Here is an 8,491-nt window from a genome sequence, read left to right as displayed (position 1 = left end):
ATCCAGAACCTCCATATCAGGTGGTGTGAAAAGAAGGACCAGAAAATCATTAAAGACTCCAGACACCCAAGCTATAGACTGTTCTCTTTGCTTCCACATAGAAAGCAGTAACGGTGCATCAAATCTGACACCAACAAGCTCCTGAACAGCTTCTATCTCCAAGCCATAAGACTGCTAAATGGATAACAGAATAGCTACATGGACTACCTGAGTTGAACCCTTGTATTTATTTTTTTCACTCTCTCTATGCACACTCACAGGACTCTACACACTCATGCGCACACACACACACACACACACACACACACACACACACACACTCTACACGCTGCTGCTAATCTGTTATTTATATATCCTGATGCCTAGGCCTATACATATCTACCTTTATCACTCCAGTATCCCTGCACATTGTAAATATGGTATTGGAACTGACACCGATTGCTTACTTCTCACGTTCTTCTTATTTCTTATTTTTATTTGTCATGTGGTTTTGTTCAACCTTATGTTATTTTTAGTACAACATTGATATTGCTTACTGCATTGTTGGGTTTAGAGCTTGCAAGAAAGGCATTTCACCGGACTTGTGACATTAAACGTGACATTAAAACCTGAGACACAGTTTGTTTCAACAAAGGCGATTGTACAACAAAAAGAGAGGTTGTGTTAATTCTCCTAACATTGTGAAACCCTTCCAGGCATCACCACCATGGGGTGTTGCAATGCAAATTAGGCTTTTTTTTAGGCTTTATCAGGCACCAGCACACACTAAAGGACATCTCTAATTTGATGTGTAAGTCCTTTTAAATATTAATTGTTGGCCCCAGTTGTTCCCCTAAGTAGCCTACAGGACAGACTCTCTCTCTCTATAGCGTCGGGAGATCTGCACCTTGTTAGTCCCTGTCATTAGAATGGAGTAGAGAGATGCAGTGTAGTCGTATTAACGTTTGAATGAGGGAGGGAGGAGAAGAAGTTAAAAAAAAAAACATTCTGCACCATTTGAGCTGAAGACATTTAGGAAGGAGTTTGGAATCAGAAAAAGATCATGAGGGAGCATTATGGGAATGTAAAAGGATTTGTCATTTTCCTGTCATTTGCATGTACATTTCGGGGTGGTTTTTGAACCAATTAAAAAACTAGCCTAAGGACTGTTGATTGATACTGTACATTTAACTGTATCAGTGTAGATGAAGGGGGAATAGGTTAAAGGCAATTGAGACATGGATTGCGTGTGTACCATTCAGAGGGTGAATGGGCAAGACAAAATATTAAAGTGCCTTTGAATGAGGTATGGTCTAGGTAGTAGGTGTCAGGCGCACCAGTTTGAGTGTGTCAAGAACTACAATGCTGCTGGGTTTCACACAAAACAGATAGCTGTGTGGTGGACCATTCTTGATACACACAGCTAACTTCACACAACTGTATTAATATTAGGAAGGTGTTCCTAATGTTTTGTACACTCAGTGTATACATGTATGCACACATGTAATTCAAAGCGTTTGCATCTGTAGGTACAGTTGAAGTCGGAAGTTTACATACACTTAGGTTGGGGTCATTAAAACTCGTTTTTCAATCACTCCACAAATGTCTTGTTAGCAAACTATAGTCTTTGTCCATGACACAAGTCATTTTTACAACAATTGTTTACCGACCGATTACTTATAATTCACTGTATCACAATTCCAGTGGGTCAGAAGTTTACATACACTAAGTTGACTGTGCCTTTAAACATCTTGGAAAATTCCAGAAAATTATGTCATGGCTTTAGAAGCTTCTGATAGGCTAATTTACATAATTTGAGTCAATTGGAGGTGTACCTGTGGATGTATTTCAATGCCTACCTTCATACCGCTCAGGAAGGAGACGCATTCTGTCTGCTAGCGATGAACGTACTTTGGTGCGAAAAGTGCAAATCAATCCCAGAACAATAGCAAAGAACCTTGTGAAGATGCTGGAGGAAACAGGTACAAAAGTATCTATATCCACAGTAAAACAAGTCCTATATCGACATAACCTGAAAGGCCGCTCTGCAAGGAAGAAGCCACTGCTCCAAAACCGCCATAAAAAAGCCAGACTACAGTTTGAGTTTATTTTATTTTTACAGGGACAATGCACATTAATCAACGTTTCAGTAAAAGTGCCGGTTTTAGCCAGCCGGCTAATTTTCAACCTCAGTCCCTGGGCAGGTTATTAAAAACAATTACAATATAGACAATCATTGAGCAGTGAGCACACGCAGAGCAACATAGGACAAGCAAGACGTAGCATGCAGACAGAGCAACAGAACAAAAAGCAGTAAGACAAAATTCCTAAAAGCAACAAAGTGTTTCCACACCTCACAAGCTACAGACAACATGGAAAGCGGCAACACACAGCTAGGGATTACGATCACAAATCTGATTGACCTTTAGCCATGTATTCATACATTTTGTGAAAGTGTGATAGGTGGTGCAGTTATGTGTGTCTGATGGCAGTGTATTCCAGACATGGGAAGCTCTCACAGAGAAAGCAGATTTGCTTTTCCTTAAGGGAACTATACAGTCACCTCTCATGGCGGACCTTGTGGATCTGCTGCCAGATTTGGGTTTTCTGTTTAACAAAAATACTGAGTGGAGGGGGAGCCAGGCCATTTAGGATCTTGAATACAAGACATGCGTCGGTGTATTGCACAAGATTTTCCGAACTCAGGAGCTCATGCTTTCTGAGGATGTAACAGTGATGATGGCTATTGGGCTTCCTATCAAGTACTTTGAGAGCCTGTTTGTAGACAGACTGGATAGGTTTTAATGTTGTACAGCAAGCTTGGGCCCAACTAGTCCAGCAGTATGTGAAGTGGGGGAGTGTCATAGATTTGAAGTACAGTTTTGCTACCTCTGTGGTCAAACAATTTCGTATAAATCGGAAATTAGCTAGGTTGAATTTGGTTATCTGAATGACCTTTTTCACATGCTTTTTAAAAGAGAGGTTGGAATCAAGTATGATGCCAAGGTACTTAAAATCAGATACCACCTGGAGCTTCTCCCCTGACACAGACATCTGGCTCAGTAGCATCTGTTGCCCTCTTTGTAAAGAACATGCAGACAGTTTTTTTCACATTGAGATGCAAACACGAGTCACTGAGCCCCTTTGTAACCTGGACCATTACAGTAGTGAGTTCTTGTGCAGCTTGTTGTTTGCTCTTTGCATGCACATATATCACTGTATCATCTGCATACATTTGAACTTCAGACCCAGTACAGACAACTGTACATGGGACAAATATTGTACTTTTTGGAGAAATGTCCTCTGGTCTGGTGAAACATAAATAGAACTGTTTGGCCATAATGACCATCATTATGTTTGGAGGAAAAAGGGGGAAGCTTGCAAGCCGAAGAACACCATCCCAACTGTAAAGCACGGGGGTGCCAGCATCATGTTGTGGGGGTGCTTTGCTGCAGAAGGAACTGTTGCACTTCACAAAATAAATGGCTTCATGAGTCAGGAAAATTATGCAGATGTATTGAAGCAACACCTCCAGACATCAGTCAGGAAGTTAAAGCTTGGTCGCAAATGGGTCTTCCAAGTTGTGGAAATTTTTATTCGGATTAAATGTCAGGAATTGTGAAACTGAGTTTAAATTTATTTGGCTAATGTGTATGTACGTAAACTTCCGACTTCAGCTGTATTTTGAATGATATGTTATTTTACCTTCTCATGCATGAGATAATGGTACTGTAGATGAATGCATATGTTGAATTGTAAGCAGCTCTCTGGCACAAACACAAACACGCACGTCTCCCATGGCGCTGCCTTTGTTATTGTTTGGAGACATGAAACTAAAACCATTATTTCGTCACATATCACAGTCATGGTAAGTGCATTTTTTTCCTCAATGAAATGATCAGGTTTTTTGGGGGGGTAGACTGAGACTGCGATGTCTTATTTAAGATACTTTGAAAAGGGGTTTCAGATGTTTTCGGAAGATGAACAAGGACTGGTGTCCTAGCATCAGAGGGAAGCTGGTTCGGTTCCACCCTTGGGTGCCAGGACAGAGACAAGCTTTGGACCTGTAGGGTTGGGTTGGGCGGAACGGAATGCTCGTGTTGGGATTTAGGATTTGTCCATAGACTGAAGGTAGGGAGGGCAGTTACCCTTGCTGCTATTTAGGCATGCATCATGGTTGTGTAGTGGATTTGAGCTTCGACCGGAAGCCAGTGGAGTGTACGGAGGAGCGGGGTGGCATGGTAGAACTTAGGTCATTAGGTGTTCAACCTTCCCAACGGACTAAACAGTTCAGTAAAGACACACTGGAATCCCTGTGGTTGGAGTGAATAACATGACTTTCCTTCCCTATCATCTTCATTTCCCTCCTCTCCATTTCTTACCTCTACTGCTTTGAAATGGGGACATAAACAAGGGGTGGGTCTCTCTTTCTACTGCTCTGATTGATATCACTATGTATATAAGTGGAACTCTGCCAATTGTCTCTCTCTCGCTCTCTCTGGCTCTCTCCTTCTCAACTGTTGTCTGCTGGGCTGGCTGAATGAGCATCAGACAGACCCAGATTCAGTCAGCTCTCCTCTCCTCTCTCTAGTCCACCCATTTTTACCTACCTCATCCCCATACTGTTTTTATTTATTTACTTTTCTGCTCTTTTGCACACCAATATCTCTACCTGTACATGATCATCTGATCATTTATCACTCCAGTGTTAATCTGCAAAATTGTAATTATTCGCCTACCTCCTCATGCCTTTTGCACACAATGTGTATATAGACTCCCCCTTTTTTTCCTACTCTGTTATTGACTTGTTAATTGTTTACTCCATGTGTAACTCTGTTGTCTGCTCACACTGCTATGCTTTATCTTGGCCAGGTCGCAGTTGCAAATGAGAACTTGTTCTCAACTAGCCTACCTGGTTAAATAAAGGTGAAATAAAAATGAAATAAAATAAATAAATAAAAATGTTCATGTTATACGGCTACCCACCCCAACTCCTTTAGTTTTTGCCTTAATTTTAAGTAACCTTCTGTCTCATATAATCATACCAAAGGCAACACACACTACATGACCAAAAGTATGTGGACGCCTACTCGTCAAATATCTCATTCCAAAATCATGTGGGACCAATATGGAGTTGGTCCCCCCTTTGCTGCTATAACAGCCTCCGATCTCCTGGGAAAGGTTTTCCACTAGATGTTGGAACATTGCTGCGGGGACTTGCTTCCATTCAGCCACAAGACCATTAGTGAGGTCGGGCACTGATGTTGGGCCATTAGGCCTGTCTTGCAGTCGGCGTTCCAATTCATCCCAAAGGTATTCGATGGGGTTGAGGTCAGGGCTCGGTGCAGACCAGTCAAGTTCTTCCACACCGATCTCGACAAACCATTTCTGTATAGACCTCACTTTGTGCAAGGGGGCATTGTAATGCTGAAACCAGTAAGGGCCTTCCCCAAACTGTTGCCACAAATGTAGAACCACGGAATTGTCTGTAGTGTCATTGTATGCTGTAGCATTAAGATTTTCCTTGACTGGAAATAAGTTGAAGTATAAAAAACAACCCCAGACCAAATAGATGGTGAAGCGTGATTCATCACTCCAGAGAACGTGTTTCCACTGCTCCAAAGTTGTCACACCCTGGTCTTAGTATTTTGTGTTTTCTTTATTAGGCCAGGGTGTGACATGGGTTTATTTATGTGGTGTGTTTTGTCTTGGGTTTTTTGTAGGTATTGGGATTGTGAATTAGTAGGGTTATCTAGAAAAGTCTATGGTTGCCTGAAGTGGTTCTCAATCAGAGGCAGGTGTTTATCGTTGTCTCTGATTGGAAACCATATTTAGGCAGCCATGTTCTTTGAGTGTTTCGTGGGTGATTGTTCCAGTCTCTGTGTTAGTTTTCACCAGTATAGGCTGTTTCTTGTTTTTGTGTTACGTTTCTTGTTTTTGTATTGTTCTTGTTTATTCGTTATTAAACATGTATGAAAATTACCACGCTGCATTTTGGTCCGATCTTTGCTACACCTCTTCGTCAGAGGAGGAGATAGAAGAAAACTGTGACAAAAGTCCAATAGTGGCAAGCTTTACACCACTCCAGCCGATGCTTGGCATTGTGCATGGTGATCTTAGCCTAGTGTGCAGCTGCTCGGCCATGGAAACCCATTTCATGAAGTTCCCGACAATCAGTTCTTGTGCTGACGTTGCTTCCAAAAGCAGTTTGGAACTTGGTAGTGAGTGTTGCAACCGAGGACAGATCATTTTTACGCGCTATGCACTTCAGCACTCGCCGGTCCCGTTCTGTGAGCTTGTGTGGCCTACCACTTCATGACTGAGCCGCTGTTGCTGAGCTCTTCATTACGGGCTGTTCTACTGCCAATGCTTGTCTATGGAGATTGCATGGCTGTGTGCTATATTTTATACAACTGTCAGCAACGGGTGTGGCTGAAACAGCCGAATCCACAAATTTGAAGTGGTGCCCACCTACTTTTGGCCGTGTAGTGTATCATATTAATTTGAGTGTCCCGGATTTATATTTACTATGCTACGTTCAGTCTGAGACCAGGCTGAGAACATGTCTATATTACACACTATACTACACACTATACTACACAAGGGAGCTCAACACAGTGGGGAATGGTGAACAACACGGCACAGAACAACAAAGCACAGAACACTGCGTAGCTCATGAATCACTGGAACAGCACAGCACATGATTCATAGTGCAACAGATCACAGCATTCCCTCTACTCACACACACAAAACTGAAACCAGGCAGCAGCCATATAGAGTCTCTTATGCACAAACACTTTGACATCTTGAAATTCAATTCGGGTGAAAGGCTGGAACTGAAAGTTATATTTTTCACATTACTCTTTTTTTTGTTTGTTGATTTTGTCTAAAGAAAAAGTGTCCATTTGAAATGTGAAATTGACCTCGTTCCACATCCACACTGATTAAGCAGAGCGGAAACATCTCTATAGAGCCTATAGATTATCTACCTTACAGTACTGTACCTTATTTAAAGGTAAGGCAATATTCCTTTGTGTTTCACTGGAGAATGTTAAACACTGACCCTGAGTGGCCATAAGAGAAAATACAGCTCTTATATATTATCCCACAGACATCATCAGTACAGTAGACCTACTGAGTCAAAGGGAAGTTTCTTTGTTCCAGTCACTGCATTTCTGTCCCACCTGTTTCTGATTCACAGGACACATCAGAATAAAACCAACTAATTTCACACAAACACACACACATATCCTAGCTCCCATAATAAACAGAAGATGATCCGACAGATTCCAATGTTAGATCATTAGACTGCAATAATCTCTGTGATGCTGTGATGGGGCAGAGGGAACAGGGGGCCCACTGGTACTCTGCTGCCTGGTGTCCCAAATGAGGCAACCATCCAGAATCGACCCCACTCCACCCCTACCTCCAACCCCCCCCTCCAGTTCCCCAGTCTACCCTCCGAACACAATCACACAAGATTGTTTATCCCTACAATCTCCCCAGGTTAATGAGTGCATGCGTCACCAAATATTGCTCATTTCAAAGGCATGAATAAGAGAGGGGAAGGAGGAGGGAAGGGGTGTTGAATTTAGACCAATTTAAAACGGCTAAATAGGAAAGCAGAAAGTGATGTGCACTTTGATAGCCATCATCCATACCACACATAATAACAGACAGAGGTGGAGTGGGAGGACAGACCAACACTGGGAGGAAGGAAGGTTTTCTCAAAAGACTGTCTATAACAGGCACCGCTGTGTAATGTAACAAGGGTATCTGGGTGACTTCACATACTTGTGGCCCCTGCACTGAAAGGTTTATCCATCAAACACCATCTAATAACTATAAAAGAAGACCATCCATTCGTACAGAAAACACAACACACCATGTCTGAGGGAGAAATGCAAAGTTATGTTTACAATAACCTGTATGATTTTTCAGCGGCTTCATGGTTCTTCCTCACGCTGTTCAAATTGGACAGGATGTGACCTACTAGCTGAGAAAAGATCATTGCTCCCCTCCTGCTCTTTCGGTGTGTGATAATACATGAGTATATGGCTGATATGTTACCCTTCCCACCTTCCCACCTCAGTGACAGAGATGGCAGAACGAGTTCCAGGAGTAACTTACATAGAGCCACTTAAAGCGCCGTGTTTCAAACAAAGCACATCTAGTGTTCTTAGGGAGAGTCTGTGTCTCTGAGGTCTCCCGCTGGCTGGCTGCATAAAGCTCACCTCACGTAAGAACAATGAGCTAGAAGAGCAATGGGCCCGGGAATAATTACCACTGCTGATGGTGGTGAATCACTGGAAAAGACGCACACAAAGCTAATGCGAATATTAAGTGGACACACACGCACACACGCATGACACATGCACAAACACAAGCATACAAAGACACACACACACACACACACACACACACAACCCCCACCCCCACCCCACCCACCCAACACGCACATATGACAAATCCCAATAAGATCCACCATTATATTCGACAACAAAACCCCTTG

At 42.5% G+C, this 8,491-nt stretch overlaps 1 protein-coding gene across 1 annotated transcript in view; it reads right to left on the bottom strand.

Moving 5' to 3' along the window:
• Positions 1-1,870: 1,870 nt before the first annotated feature.
• LOC118358877 (protein O-linked-mannose beta-1,2-N-acetylglucosaminyltransferase 1-like) overlaps positions 1,871-8,491 on the bottom strand; it is a 116,192-nt gene continuing 109,571 nt past the window's right edge. The window contains exon 22 of the transcript XR_008080027.1: positions 1,871-2,011. The gene's annotated coding sequence lies outside the window, so the exon portion shown is untranslated. The remainder of the gene's footprint in view (positions 2,012-8,491) is intronic.

Source organism: Oncorhynchus keta, chromosome 26, assembly GCF_023373465.1.
Source record: "Oncorhynchus keta strain PuntledgeMale-10-30-2019 chromosome 26, Oket_V2, whole genome shotgun sequence".
Lineage (NCBI taxonomy): Eukaryota > Metazoa > Chordata > Actinopteri > Salmoniformes > Salmonidae > Oncorhynchus > Oncorhynchus keta.
The sequence above is the reverse complement of the archived record's forward strand: the minus strand, read 5'-3'. Positions and strand labels throughout refer to the sequence as shown.